This window comes from Triticum urartu, chromosome 4, assembly GCF_003073215.2.
Source record: "Triticum urartu cultivar G1812 chromosome 4, Tu2.1, whole genome shotgun sequence".
Classification (NCBI taxonomy): Eukaryota; Viridiplantae; Streptophyta; class Magnoliopsida; order Poales; family Poaceae; genus Triticum; species Triticum urartu.
Genome location: NC_053025.1, coordinates 90,904,523 through 90,920,642, shown reverse-complemented (window position 1 = coordinate 90,920,642; position 16,120 = coordinate 90,904,523).

Below are 16,120 nucleotides of genomic sequence, written 5' to 3'. Positions count from 1 at the left end.
ATGATAGCTGTGAAGGAAGTACCATTTTGGTGAGTCCATTTTGTATGAACTTTTTACAGCATCATTATATGTCCAAATCATCAAGATTTCCCAAGTTTTAGCCTAATCCATCACTCCGAGTGAGTGCTTCATCATGATTCAGTTTCTGGGTTAGATTTGGTGGTTGTGCAGCAACTATGGTAAATAGTTGTCCAAATTACCTCAAAATTTACCAGGACCGTAGTCCTTTCTACCATAAGCCTCCCAAACAAACATTTTACCTTTTACCCTCTCTGGTTTAATCTCTAGAGTGTGGTAAAGTTTGCAGCAGTAAACTTGTGGAGCTTGTTTTACTCAGCTCCATTTCTCTCTACCTGATCCTTTACCATAGTAACACTTCACTCTGGAAGGACTACGCAGTAGACATGATATTACATCAGTAAAAACTCTAGAGCGCGCCATGCCAGTGGTGACTACGAGGGCAGCCAGCCAAAACGGTGGTCTAGCCACTGTTCTCGTCGGCAGCGCTGCTCCGACCGTCTCTGCCTCGCCATTAATGTCCTACAGTTCCCCCTCGCCGTCGCCTTCCCCCTGGACCTCTGGCCCCCTTCATTTTCTTCTCCGGCAACCGTGCCAACGCTCGAACAGTGCGTGCCCATTGGCTCGTCCTCTTCCTCGCCGGTGTCCGCTTCCTCCTCTTGTCCTCGAGCCTTGCTCGTCTCCGTGAGCCTCTGGCGCTCGTCCTCACCCTCGTCGTAGCCTTCCCGTATGCCCCGTGACTACTGCGGCCGGCAGAGCCATGGCCGGACTCGCTCGGCGATGACCGGCTCGGTGCTCCCCGCCTCGGCCTATTTATAGCCCGCCCGCGACCCTTCCCAAGCAAGCCAGCTCTCTCAAACCCCTCCCCCCCTCCCGCCAGAACACTCCAGTGCCCGTGCCCAACCAAATCCCTCGCCGTACCGCTCGGATTTCCGGCGAGCCCATCACTCGTCCTCCGCGCAAAACCCCTCCCTCCAGCCGTCCCCTGCCCCGTCCAAGCCCTCCACTAGATACGCCACTCTCCGGTGGCCCTTCCCCACCCCTCGCCCGTCCGTGTCCCCCACCGGAGCCCCTTGTCCACCGGAGGCCGAAGCCCCTCTCCAACGTGGGCCGGGTGGCTCCCTCACCAGTGCTCGTCGCCAGCAACGGAGACTACCCCGGGGTGCGCCTCCTCCTCCTGAACCCGTGGGTAGGTCGCCCGTCGCCTGCCGTCGGGGCTGGCGTTCCCCCTTGGCCAGGCGTGCGTCGAGCGGGAGGAGGAAGAAGCCAGGCTAGGTGGGCCCCTCCTTGCGCGGCCCCACCTGTCAGCGACCGACGGGCCTGGTCCAGTGCTACCGTGGATAAGTGGTGACGCCCCCGCCACGCAGCCGCTTTCCGTACTCGAAAGCGTATTTCGGGAAGTGCGCTTTCAGTCGCCGAAAGCGTAGTCTTCCTCTTCTTCGGGCCAGATGTGCTTTCCTCTCTGGAAAGCGTATTTCTGAGAAAGACGCGGTCTGTTTTTCTGCCAGGGCCCAGTTTGTAATGATTTTCTTTACCGATAGGCCCCTGGTAGTTAAACAGTCATATATTTTTACCCGTAGCTCTGAATCAGGTGATTCCAAAGCTCACGTCTTCGTTTCGTCGAGCCCGTCTTGTTGATGTCATGTTCATAATATTTTCACCCGGTGAAAATGACCATTTTGCCCTTGCCCGTAAACAGCCCCCTCCGAGAGAGAACTGTTTCCGGCAATTCTTTCCGCAATCGTTTCCCACTTCTTCCCGGAGTATTTGTCGACCCCCAGGCAAGCCAACCACTTATCATGAGCCCCGAATTTGCATCTTGACTTTGCTTGCACTTTGTGTGTGTAGTTGAAGTTGTTTCATATCGTTTTCATCTGCAGTTATTCCTTTGTGCCTGTCATGCATGCTTGCGTTTTCATGATATCTTTTGCCATGCTAATTAAAATGTTGTTATTGATAATGCCATGTCACTACTCTACTTCATGTGCATGTCATCATCATAAAATGTTATGAGGATTGTAATGCACCGTCGATATGCTATTACTTGGTATTGTCATGTTCTTTATGCTATAGTTGTGCACTTGAGAAGTTCGATATTTTGCCATGCATTTGTATGCTACATGCTCATTGTTGCATTCATGTTAAATATGCTCATGATGATGGAGAAGTTATTAAAATGACTTAATAATAACAAACCTCCTCCGTCATCGATGGGATCGAGGCATAGTGTTGCCAAATCGAACTTTTTCAGTGCAGCCACATTTGCCTTTGCGGGAAGGCCTTAATGCGAGCTAGTGTCGTGCCTCCCGCCAGTGCCTCCCACTAGGGAAGGTTATGGGCATTCTTACCCTGATCAGGTAGGCAGACATAACCTTGTGTGCCCCTTGTTAAATTTTTGGTACCGGTCCCCGTGAGGGACGTTTTGGCCACGACGGTGGTTGGAGTGTCTTTGATTGACACGGGGCCAATTGGGAGTGTGTCGGAGTGGCCGGGAGAGTGTCATGGCTATAGGTCTGTTTCGTCGGAATGCCGTTGGTCCACCCAAATGGGATGATGAGGCCATGGGTTTCGTGGTGTGGGTACAGTGTGCTACTCTGCAGAGTGTATATTAAGTCTATCGATAGCAACAATTCATAGTAGGTCCCACTATCAGGTCTTGGTCGAAATGGAGGATAAACCTGAAATAATTAAGTTGGTAAATAAATATGTGATAACGGGAATATGGTGACTTGGACTATGAGATAGTCGTGAGAAGTCACGACGATGTTTTGATATGATCATAAGATGAGGTCTCGGTGAGTGCTGGAGACCAAGTGTTGGTCGTGGTTGTGATTGCCGGAAAGATCACCGTTCGGTTGAGAGGCAACCCGTTGGTAAGAGAGTCCGCGGGACTCGGTGTATAAGTTGAGTTGCACTGCATGAGTAATATGTTGCATTTAAAAACCAAGGCAGAACAGAAGATGATTGTATAAGGTTAACATGCTATGTCTGCAATTGAATATTATTGGTAGTTTATTTTCAGCATAATTTCATGATGTTATGCCATGCTTTGATTGATACGTTAATTTATGCCATGATTGAGATGATATGATATGTTTTGCCTTTGCCATGTTAGAAGCATGATCTGATATGCCATGTTATTGTCATGTTAGTAGATGCTATGATTTTTGTTCATGCTTAGTTGATCTTTATCATGCCATGTTTAGTAATTGATATGAGATAGGATGTTGCATGCGCTCGGTTCTTACTTTGTCTTCTGCTTGTTTGGATGCTATATATTTGGTTGTCTTGCAAGTATATTCAATGTACTGACCTGGCGTGTCATGCCAGTTTTGTAGGTCGTACCCGTATTGTTCGCTTGATCCGTCGTGCTAGGCCGTAACCTTGCCAGTCCTGTGAGTTGTGGAGCCTAGCCAGAGTTGTTATGCAGCCAAATCAAGACTTCTGCCACCATTTTTAATAGACTTCCACTGCCATTTAAATAGTTGTAGGGCTATGCCAGATGATTGTATTCATCAATGATGTAAGCATATGCACATGTATTTGATGAATATTAATGTACCTGGAATGCTGTATTATGGACATGTCGTGCGTCAGGTGTTATCCTGGGCTGACATACGAAGGCTCCCTGCTCCATGTGGATCAGGGTGCCATAGGGCACGGTATCAGAGCAGCCAGGCTGGCATAGGTTACCCTAGTCTTAGATTACCGCTACCAGTAAACCGTAATTACCCTAAGGGATTTGACTCAACCCTGGCATCCGGCATGGCCACTGTTAATCCACAGGTGGCGCAGTCGGGACCGACATGTCCTCACCCTGCTGTCCCCGCCTAGTTATCCATGGAGCAAGTAGCAGCCACATCCTTTCTGGTCGGCCGCACCGCTTGCCCTTCGCTATTAAGGGAAAGGGGCCACACCATGCAGGCATGTCCCGCATAGCTGCCTATAAAAGCCCCCTTTTCCGCTCGCCGTATCGCTCACTCCTCATTCAGCCATGTCCCTGCAGAGAAGCCTAGCTAGTAACACTCCAGTCATGACTAGCACCCTCAAAACTACTAAGTTCCACAGCCGCACCAGCGCCGTCAACCATGCTGGATTTCCACCCCTTCTTTCTGAGATGCTCACCCAAGCCTTTGGCTATGATGCTAGCCCCGACTACCTATTGTTCCAGTCAACACCCATTCCTCACCTTCATCGCTATGATGCAAGGGTGCACATTAGCCCCGGTCTCGCAGGAGATGGCCAGCCATTGGTTTTTCAGGGTAGAGCCATGCCTACCACTGATTTGGCCACTCAGGCCGCTGCTGTGGAGGCGATCATATACCTCCGAACCAAGTTCCCGCAAGTGGCAGATCGAAGGGAGTTCTATTTCTTCCCCATTGTTTCAGCGTCAGGAATTCAACCATCCCCCTCTATCCAAGGGAATGACCCCGCAATCGTTCGCCTAGTGTAGTATATTACTGCCCAGGGAATGATGATTTCAAAGATGCTTGCCGAATTCAGAACTTTGGACAACGATGCGGTGCGAGTTGTCAAGGAAGCTTACCGTGAGGCTCGTAAGTTCGCATCTCAAGCGGTTCACCCAACGCTCTCCGAGCCTGTGCTATCCTCTCAGCCGGTGTTATGGCCTCGGCCAAACATCATCACCCTTGACAAGACTCTTTTCCGGATCCACCAACAGCATATGCTTGGATCAATTTCAGCCACACCTCTAGTAGCCGAACCCCAACCCATAGTGATCTCGGATGATGAAGATGGAGATTGGCTCAGTCTTCGTCCGCCCGGAGAGCCCCAACAAGGCAAGTCCTCTGCATGACCTTAGTCAAGTAAAGAGATGTGCAGTCTGCTGGTTCGTCCCCGGTATGAGGATAGAACTATGTACCCCGGTATGAGTAGTTTCATTTAGCGCATAGAGCGCTCGTGCTTGGTTGTATGCTTGCACTGTTATAACTCGTATGATGTGTTATTGCTTGCTTTCTTGCTTTTGATTGTTGTGTTGGTTTGTCTCTCTGTCAAACAGAGATGTTTGATAGGGTTGGCAATGTGAGTTAACAAGATTTTATTCAGCAAAGCACCTACACTAAAAACAACATTGACTCATCCTGAGTCTTTAATAAAATGCGCGCTGGTTTAGGTATATATATACCAGGATTATATATATACCCACTAGCATTAAAACACCTTAGAATGATTTGTCTGCTGTGTTTTTCATTGCATGATTATTGGGTCTGTCTGTTTGTTAGTTTAGATTACTGCATATTACACGCATACCCAGTTCACCCACGAGTACCTTCGGGCAGTACTTGGAGGAATGCAAAGTCACTTATCCCTCTCTATCCGTGCATACCCCATGTGTCGGAGTTTCAAATCCAGAACCCCGCAGAGGCATTTCCGCCAGGAAATTCCTCGTCTTAAATTCTTTTTCCTGATTTCATTTTCGGAGAACACTGCCAACTTTATTTCCCTTGATCCAGTACATCTACCCCGATACAGATTTCAACTCCGATTCTACCTCGACACCTACTTTTCGTGGAGCAATCCGTGAAATTTTTCCCGTACCCCAGTGTGCTTCCGGAGCTGGCGCAGCCACCTCTCCTACACCTGGACCCCACCCCCACCATCTTATGTGCCTTGCGTGGCACAGGCAAGTCGCCACCCGCTTCACCGCCGCCCACGATTACTCCGCCAGTGTAAGGCGATGAAGGATCAAGCGTGGCGGAGGACCACGCAGTGCACCACCTTCTCCCACATCTCGAGCACCCGCACCCAGCCACGCGTTCTCCCGAGCCCGATCATTCCTAATGAGTATCAGCAGGAGGATCGACGAGCCGATGAGCGTTCCCAGCAGAGCCGCGAGGAACAACCGCAGCGCCGCCAAGAACATTTCTTTGCCGAAGGAGCTCGGCTCAATCTCGTCCAAACCAAAGAGGTAGTAGAGCGGCATTGTGTTGGTATGCTGGAGGAGAGTCGCGCTGCCGTCTTTTATAGCCCAACCCCGGTGTACGGTGAGCGAGGTCCAGGAGAACCGCTCGTCGCTCGATCACCGGCGTCCAGGAGGCGAATCCACGAGCAGTGCCGACAAGGTTGTGGCCCGCGACGTGAGTGCTCGCTGCACCGACGCCGTGCACGCCGCGCACAATGGCACTAGGGTCCTCATCGCCCTAGGAGCTAGATGCGCGTTGCGCTACGCCGCACGCGGAGCAGCGACGAAGAAGAAGCAGCAAGCTGGAGGTAGAAGAAGGAGGCTGCCAGTGGGCCCTGGACCCACGTGTCAGCAGGTGAAACCACTGTTCATTGGGTGCATCTAGTATTTTTCGTGAGTCTGATCTCGAGTGTCCCTAGCGGTGGATATATCCAGGTTTGCCATATCCCTCCCCGGGTGTACCAATTACCGGTGCCCCAACTCGTTTGAATTTGACCAAAGGGTTAAAAAATTAACCCAGAGGTTTTTCCCTGGAATGGTTATTCTTTCATTTGTGTTGTAACCCTAGCAACCTCGAGGATGAGATTCTTTTAAGGGGGGAAGAGTTGTAACAGCCCCAAAATTGGGTTATCAATTTTTGTGCTGTTATTCCTTCCTGGCACTCATCTTCAAAATTTTCTCCTAAGTTTGCTGGATGACTCTGAGAAATTTTGTCATTTCCAACCTTTCAAAACTTTGTTCATGTCTTTTTCAGTGGGCAAGCCCTCATTTGCATCAGCTCAAATCCTTTCAAACCCTAATTCCAATTTTTTGGAATTTGGATATGCCCTTTGTGCTTACAAAGGAGCCATCATTTTCCTTGATCTGTTGATCCTCCCAATTGTTCCCAGAGATCACCCTATCTTTCTGAACCTTGGATATGCAAAAATATTGCCAAGTCCCATCCAATATTTTTGAATTATGATTTAATCCTTTTCTTGCCTTTCTAAGGAATAAAATCCAAAGGATAGCTAGCCATCTCCTAAATTCATGAGGATTGGTGGATTTGATACTTATGCCTAATCCAAGCTCTGGCAAGTATATTGGCCATAATTAAATAAGGAAAGATTGCCTTTTCCTATTTAATGCCAATATTGCATTTTTGCCAATTTCCAAAGGAACTACTATTTTTATAGCGAGAAAATCCCCACATAAATTGTGGAGCTTTTCCTTGATATATAATCACTAGTTCCATCCTCATCTCATGTTCCTCAGTTCAAAAATTTGGCACATGATCCAATGCAAGTTTCTGCCTTCTCTGAAATTTTGCAAAGGAAGTGCTTTATTCCTAATTCCAATGGAGCTGCAATTTGGCAGGGTGGTTAACATGGATAAATAACCCAAGGATGCCAAATATGAGCTCAATCCATTCAACCTAGCTCCCTGTGCAATTTTTCAACGTTTCTGACCACAATACAAATCTGTGAAGTAAGTACCTTCATAGGGCATGCAAATGGGATGAAACTTTTCCATCCTCTCAAGTATCTCAAATCATTAGCCTACACCCAAATTTAGTTCATTTCATTGAACTATGTGAGCACGGGAGCAAATCTTGCTTTCTGTCCAATTTTTCAGTTTGTGAAGCAAGTGTATTTTATCTTGCTCCATTATGGCTGAAAATATTCTCAGGTCTTCTCATATCCTTATAACCTATCTCCCCAAGATTTGGGCTCATTTCCTCTAGCCAATTGCCCTAAGGATTTTTCTGAAGTTTTTGGACAGAAATGATAGCTGTGAAGGAAGTACCATTTTGGTGAGTCCATTTGGTATGAACTTTTTACAGTATCATTTTATGTCCAAATCATAAAGATTTGCCAAGTTTTAGCCTAATCCATCACTCCTAGTGAGTGCATCATCATGATTCAGTTTCTGGGTCAGATTTGGTGGTTGTGCAGCAACTATTGTAAATAGTTGTCCAAATTACCTCAAAATTTACCATGACCGTAGTCCTTTCTACCATAAGCCTCCCAGACAACCATTTTACCTTTTACCCTCTCTGATTTAATCTCTAGAGTGTGGTAAAGTTTGCAGGAGTAAACTTGTGGAGCTTGTTTTACCCAGCTCCATTTGTCTCTACCCGATCCTTTACCGTAGTAACACTTCACTCTGGAAGCACTACGCGGTAGACATGATATTACATCAGTAAAAACTCCAAAGCGCGCCATGCCAGTGGTGACTACGAGGGCAGCCAGCCAAAATGGTAGTCTAGCCACTGTTCTCGTCGGCAGCGTTGCTCCGACCGTCTCTGGCCTCGCCATTAATGTCCTACAGTTCCCCCTCGCCGTCGCCTTCCCCCTGAACCTCTACCCCCCTTCGTTTTCTTCTCCGGCGAGTCGTGCCAACACTCGAACAGTGCGTGCCCGTGGGCTCGTCCTCTTCCTCGCCGGTGTCCGCTTACTCCTCTTGTCCTCGAGCCTTGCTCGTCTCCGTGAGCCTCTGGCGCTCGTCCTCACCCTCCTCGTCGCCTTCCCGTGCGCCCTCGTGACTGCTGCGGCCGTCAGAGCCATGGCCGGACTCGCTCGGCGGTGACCGGTTCAATGCTCCCCGCCTCGGCTATTTATAGCCCGTCCGCGACCCTCCCCAAGCAAGCCAGCTCTCTCAAACCCCTCCCCCCTCCCGCCAGAACACTCCAGTGCCCGAGCCAGACCAAATCCCTCGCCAGAGCGCTCAGATTTCCGGCGAGCCCATCGCTCGGCCTCCGCACCAAACCCCTCCCTCCAGCGATCCCCTGCCCTATCCGAGCCCTCCACTAGATGCGCCACTCTCCGGCGGCCCTTCCCGACCCCTCGCCCATCCGTGTACCCCACAGGAGCCCCGTGTCCACCGGAGGCCGAAGCCCCTCTCCGCCGCGGGCCGGGTGGCTCCCTCTCCAGTGCTCGTCGCCGGCAACGGAGACTACCCCGGGGGTGCACCTCCTCCTCCTGAACCCGTGGGCAGGTCGCCCGTCGCCTGCCGTGGCCGGACGCGCCGGCGAGCGTCGTCGGGGCTGGTGCTCCCCCTCGGCCAGGCGCGCGTCAAGCGGGAGGAGGAAGAAGCCAGGCCAGGCGGGCCCCTCCTCGCGCGGCCCCACCTATCAGCGACCGACGGTCCTGGCCCAGTGCTAGCATGGATAAGGGGCGACGCCACCGCCGCGCAGCCGCTTTCCGTACGCGAAAGCGTATTTCCAGAAGTGCGCTTTCAGTTGCTGAAAGCGTATTCTTCCTCTTCTTCGGGCCATAATGCGCTTTCCTCTCTTGAAAGCGTATTTCTGAGAAAGACGCGATCTGTTTTTCTGCCAGGGCCCAGTTTGTAATGATTTTCTTTACCGATAGGTCCCTGGTAGTTAAACAGTCATATCTTTTTACCCGTAGCTCCGAATCAGGTGATTCCAGAGCCCACGTCTTTGTTTCGTCGAGCCCGTTCTGTTGATGTCATGTTCATAATATTTTCACCCAGTGAAAATGACCATTTTGCCCTTTCCCGTAAACAACCCCCTTTGAGAGAGAACTGTTTCCGGCAATTCTTTCCGCAATCGTCTCCCACTTCTTCCCGGAGTATTTGTCGACCCCCACGCAAGCCAACCTCTTATCATGAGCCCCGAACTTGCATGTTGACTTTGCTTGCACTTTTTGTGTGTAGTTGCAGTTGTTTCATATCGTTTTCATCTACAGTTATTCCTCTGTGCCTGTCATGCATGCTTGCGTTTTCATGATATCTATTGCCATGCTAATTAAAATGTTGTTATTGATAATGCCATGTCACTACTCTACTTCATGTGCATGTCATCATCATAAAATGTTATGAGGATTGTAATGCACCGTCGATATGCTATTACTTGGTATTGTCATGTTCTTTATGCTATAGTTGTGCACTTGAGAAGCTCGATATTTTGCCATGCATTTGTAGGTTGCATGCTCATTGTTGCATTCAAGTTAAATATGCTCATGATGATGGAGAAGTTAATAAAATGACTTAATAATAACAAGCCTCCTCCGTCATTGATGGGATCAAGGCATAGTGTCGCCAAATCGAACTTTTTCAGTGCAGCCACATTTGCCTTTGCGGGAAGGCCTTAATGCGAGCTAGTGCCGTGCCTCTCCCCTTTTCCTCCCACTAGGGAAGGTTATAGGCATGCTTACCCTGATCAGGTAGGCAGACATAACCTTGTGTGCCCGTTGTTAAATTTTTGGTACCGGTCCCCGTGAGGGACGTTTTGGCCACGACGGTGGTCGGTGTGTCTTTGGTAGACACGGGGCCACCCAGGACTAGCCCAATTGGGAGTGGGTCGGAGTGGCCAGGAGAGTGTCATGGCAGTAGGTCGGTTTCGTCAGAATGTCGTTGGTCCACCCAAATGGGATGATGAGGCCATGGGTTCCGTGGTGTGGGTATAGCGTGCTACCTCTGCAGAGTGTATATTAAGTCTACCGATAGCAACAGTTCGTAGTAGGTCCCACTATCAGGTCTTGGTCAAAATGGGGGACAAACCTAAAATAATTAAGTTGGTAAATAAATATGTGATAACGGGAATATGGTGACTTGGACTATGAGATAGTCGTGAGAAGTCACGATGGTGTTTTGATATGATCACGAGACGAGGTCTCGGTGAGTGTTGGAGACCAAGTGTTGGTCATGGTTGTGATCGACGGAAAGATCACTGTTCGGTTGCGAGGCAACCCGTTGGTAAGAGAGTCCGCGGGACTCGGTGTACAAGTTGAGTTGCACTGCATGAGTAATATGTTGCATTTAAAAACCAAGGCAGAACAGAAGATGATTGTATAAGGTTAACATGCTATGTCTGCAATTGGATATTATTGGTAGTTTATTTTCAGCATAATTTCATGATGCTATGCCATGCTTTGATTGATACGTTAATTTATGCCATGATTGAGATGATATGATATGTTTTGCGTTTGCCATGTTAGAAGCATGATCTGATATGCCATGTTATTGTCATGTTAGTAGATGCTATGATTTTTGTTCATGCTTAGTTGATCTTTATCATGCCATGTTTATTAATTGATATGAGATAGTATGTTGCATGCGCTCAGTTCTTGCTTTGTTTTCTACTTGTTTGGATGCTATATATTTGGTTGTCTTGCAAGTACATTCAATGTACTGACCTGGCGCGTCATGCCAGTTTTGTAGGTCGTACCCGTATTGTTCGCTTGATCCGTCGTGATAGGTCGTAACCTTGCCAGTCCTGTGAGTTGTGGAGCCCAGCTAGAGTTGTTATGATGCCAAATCAAGTCTTCCGCAGCCATTTTTAATAGACTTCCGCTACCATTTAAATAGCCGTAGGGCTATGCCAGATGATTGTATTCATCAACGACGTAAGCTTATGCACATGTATTTGATGAATATTATTGTACCTAGAATGTTGTATTATGGACCTGTCGTGCCTCGGGTGTTATCCTGGACTGACGTACGAAGGCTCCCTGCTCCATGCGGATCGGGGTGCCACATCTGAGGAATGAGAACGAAGCCATAGATCTGTCTAGGGACGACGATCTTGGCGATGATGCTCTTGAGCTGCTTATAAAGAGCAAGAAAGAGGCGGAAATCTTTCATGATCTTCCCCTCTTTGATGTGGAGATCCTGTACAAGTTCATTGATGAGTGGTTTGACAGCCCAGACCTAAGTTCTGATGATCTTCAGCTCCCAATTGACCTCAGTGTCTCCTTCCATGGAGCCATTGCTCCTGAGCTGGCTCTTGCACAGAAAATTGTTGAGCTAAAGCACAAGATTGATTATGAAAAGGCTCAGTTCAAGAAGCACATGGCCAAGCTCAACATGGAAGACGTCCAAAACTTCAAGGTCATGCTGCATGAGCTCAAGGAGGCGTTCCACAAGAAACGTGAAGAAGCTAAAGGTTCTCGAGAGTGCATGAAACACCTGGCTGCCAAATGTGTTCAAGGCTACAATGAAGCTGAAAAGCGCAAGGCTTTGGGGCGACCAGGCATCGACCCCAGAATGGCTGCCAAGAAGAAGAAGAAGCCTGCTGTGACCCAACCAGAAGCATCAAGGCAGGAAGAACCTCGCATTGTCTTCCCGTCCAGTATGACAGGCTCGAAGCCTGAAGTCCCCACAGTGGCTTCAGAGCTCAAGAAAACAAGGGCAACTGAAGCTGAAGCCCGAAAGTGCAATACCAAGGCCACCACTGATGATGCTCCATCGACCAAGAAGAGAAAAACCAAGAAGAAAGATTGAGCTGCTCCCACAGAGCCCCTTGTCGTCGAGCCAATCTCAGTTGCTCATCCTGCCTCTGAACACCATGAGCACCAATTGATAGTTCATGAGCCTGCTTCCACAGAGGCTCCAGAAGTTGAAGACATTCCAGCTGTTTAACCCACCGCAGCTGAAGACATTGGTCATCAATACAATGTTGAAGATGATGAAGTCCTTCCTCAGATCGAACATAATGTGGTATCATCGCCTGTTCTCACGAACAGCAAACTCATTAGCATTGGTCATCCATTGACGCCAATTGCTCAGGATGACTCATGGGCTGATCACCCACAAGGCTCCCCCCATCGAGAAGAATCACCAAGTACTCCCCCACCTCAAGTTACCTCTTCGATGCTTGAATACAATGACTTTGTGGCCCAGCCAACTCCCTCTCCAAAGGCGTCTCCCACACTCCGCAGGCTTCGCAAAGGACCAAGGCCACAGGTCAGTCAGTCAAGTGTTCCAGAAGGAGAAGAGTGCCAATCCGTTTCACGCCAAGTCTTTCCTGAAGCCTCTCCTAGTGAGACCATCCCCGAGTCTGAAGCCAAAGCGGCTGAAGATATTCCGGCTGCATCAGCCGATGAACAAGAAGAACCAAGCCATGAAGAAGAACGTGTTGCTACGCCCCCAACCAACCCTGAAGATGTTCTCGAGGAGAATGTGTCCGACCCTCCAGCTACTCGAGTGGAGGTTGAAGACTCTGAGGCGGCCACTAACACCAACACTAAAGCCAATGACGTTGTCATGGCCGAGGCTAGTGTGGCACCTGAAGTTAATGTGGTGCCAGAAGTGATTGCACCTGAAGCCAATCTACAGCCCGAAGACAATGCCACTGCTCCTGTACCGCCTCCGCGGCCACACACCCTTGAGCAAGCATTCTATCAAGGCTAACTTACCACCGTCTGCTGGCCTATTTTGGATCCTCCACCTGCTGCCGGTCCGCAATTTGAATATCATGTGGAGCACAAGCCTCAGGACCAGAAGCCAAAGCCTAGGCTGCCAAGGTTTCCAGCTACTGCAACTTCACCAGGATCGTTTAATCTGGATGGCTTCAAGGCACACAACACATTCTTTGACAGTGCAAAGAACCCCTACACAAGGCCAAGAATCTCATTAGATCGATTCTGGAGTTATCAGAAGTGCAGCTACTATTCCTGCATCTTATACAATCAGGGGCGCATTTTCCCTCATATACGTCTGGACAGCGAAGTCATGGCTGGCCTGCCCTGCCTAGAAGAAGCCCTTGACTACTTCAGAGATGCTGGCCTTCTACAATTTGTGACTGCCAAAGAACACTGGAATGAAGAGCTTCTGCTAAAATTTTATGCTACCCTTCACATTCGCGGCTACAACAGGGATCCGAAGACTTGGATCCTTGAGTGGATGACATGCGATGTACACCATGAAGCTAAAGCCCAAGACATCGTTGAGCTCACTGCCCTGCCCACTCCTGGCGAACATTATGAACCAGGTTGTCAGCTACACCAGAATGCATTGGAAAGCATCTTCCAGAAGCCAGAGCCAAACATGAGCCAAATGCTGAGCATGATGAAGCCACTGCCACAAGACACTGACTATCCTAAGGAGTTCTTTGTTGAAGACCAAGAGTATCTGCCCCACACTATTTATCATATTATTAGGCGAACTCTTTGGCCGGTCAAAGGACATTCTCCCGCAGCGAAGCTTGAAGGAGCAATGGAGACTTTGGTCTTCTGTATCTTCAATGGCATCAGCTTCAATGCTCAAGACTTCTTCATCAGACAATTGGCTGCATCTGGCTCCGATATCTTTGGTCTGAAGTTCTATGCTCCATGGGTAATGCGCCTCATCAAGCTTCACTCTGCTATCAACTATCAGCCATCTGCACACAATCATCTTATATTCTTGCCAGAGGTTGATCTGTCTGTCGAAGCCATTAACCCAGAGCCTGCAAAGGAGCCAATTTATCTTCACAATGTCGATCATCAAGGCTTCACCCAGCCCATTGAACGAGTTCAGGACGTTTCTCATGTTTATCCCTTGGCTGGCAATACACGTGCTCCTCGCACCCATACTGAAGCCACTGCAAGTACCATCGCCCAAAGACCTCGGAAGCGATCTCGCGTTCTCAATGACCGAGAGCTTCTTGTCGCTCTACATCAGAAACAGGATAAGCATCATGACTGGCTTAAGCGTCAGATGCAAAGCCTCTTGGCGGACGTCAATCACATCCGCAATCTTGCCACCAAGAATGCCTTTGTTACACATGAAACCTGTCAGAGGTCATGCAAGAGCTTGACATTGCTGAGTGTTGAAGCTGATCTTCAAGACGATGGCTTCACAGAGAGATTCAAGTTTGACTCAACTCCTCCAAGGAATGCTCACTTGCGTCGGAATCCCTCACTCGAAGACTCTGACTATTCCTCCTCAGCTACAACGGTGAATGCCAGAGTCATAGATGATCAAGATGATGCTACCTCACCACCTCCAACTTCAGCACGTGTCAACACTACACCAAGTTCTTATGCACCACCGAACCTCAACGACAACCCTGCTGCATCACCTACTCCTCATGAGAACGTGTAGAAGCTCAATGTCTTCTAACCTTTTTGGTCATTACTGACAAAAGGGGGAGAAGCATATGAGTTGATAGTCTTCAAGCGGGTCCATATGGGTGGTTGCTATACTTATGCTATATTTGCCAAGTGCTTACAACTCTCGCTTTTGATACATTTGGTTCGATTTGAGTTGTAACACTTAAACTTGATGGTCGTCTGCTACCTTTTCGTCAACTATGTGATGCGATGATAAATTCCGCATGTGTGACGATAAATTCCGCACGTAGTCATTTTGCAGACGTCCATTTTTCATTATGCATGTCATTATCTTCATTATATCCTTTCATGCATGATGAATTGTCTTCATAAGTAGAAGAGGAGGTCCGCAAGTACAACCTGCCATGTGCATTTGCATTCAAAAGCAAAATACTTATATGAACATCTTCAGGGGGAGCCTTTCTGCTACTTATGAAGACAATACCTAAATCCTTTACAATTTCACATACTTTTATCCCCGTTGAAAACTTCAACCAGTTTGTCAGCAATCACCAAAAAGGGGGAGATTGTAAGTGCATCTAGTGCCACCCCTAGTTGGTTTTGGAGTATTGACGACAAGTCTGGTTGAGGGACTAATGTGTTTGTGAGAATTGCAGGATAACACAGGTAGTAGTCCCTCATTGATTCGATTTACCTACCGGAGATGACCCCTAAAAATGTATGAAGAAATTGAAGACAAAGGTGGTATGTGAAGATATTCACATTGAAGACTATGACAAGAGAAGACATCGCGTGAAGACTATGGAGCGCGAAGACTTAGTTGTTTTGTTGTTTCCTTTTCTTCTTTGTTGAGTCATAGGAACCACCATACTGTTAAGTGGGGTCCCAGTGAACAAAGTCAGAGTAAGTGAAGTGATGCTTAACCAAAATTCTATGTCTTCGAGCAAAGAAAATGAGAGCAAAACTTATCGAGAGCTGGATAAGTCAGCTTTACTTGTAGACCAAGTAAAGTTGCCGCATGTGTTTGAAATCTGACCGTTGGAACACGTGTCAGTTCCTTAGTGACCTAGGGTCATTTCGGACAAATCAGGTCGGGTTGCCTAGTAGCTATAAATAGCCCACCCCCTACACCATAAATTGGTGGCTGCTCAAAGTTAGTGCACGGTTTTTCTCGTTTGATAGCAACCCACCTCGAAGCCTTTGAGAGAGAAATCCTTGCGAGGACAAAGCCCTAAACACCCAGAGCCAAAGAGTGTTAGGCATCACTGAAGTCTTCCTGTCTGTGTGATCTAAAGACTTGTTACACTTCAGGACTGTGAATTCTCCAGCCGGTTAGGCGTCGCGTTCTGAGCATCCAAGAGTCATTGTGGATCGCCGGTGAACAAAGTCTGTGAAGGTTTGG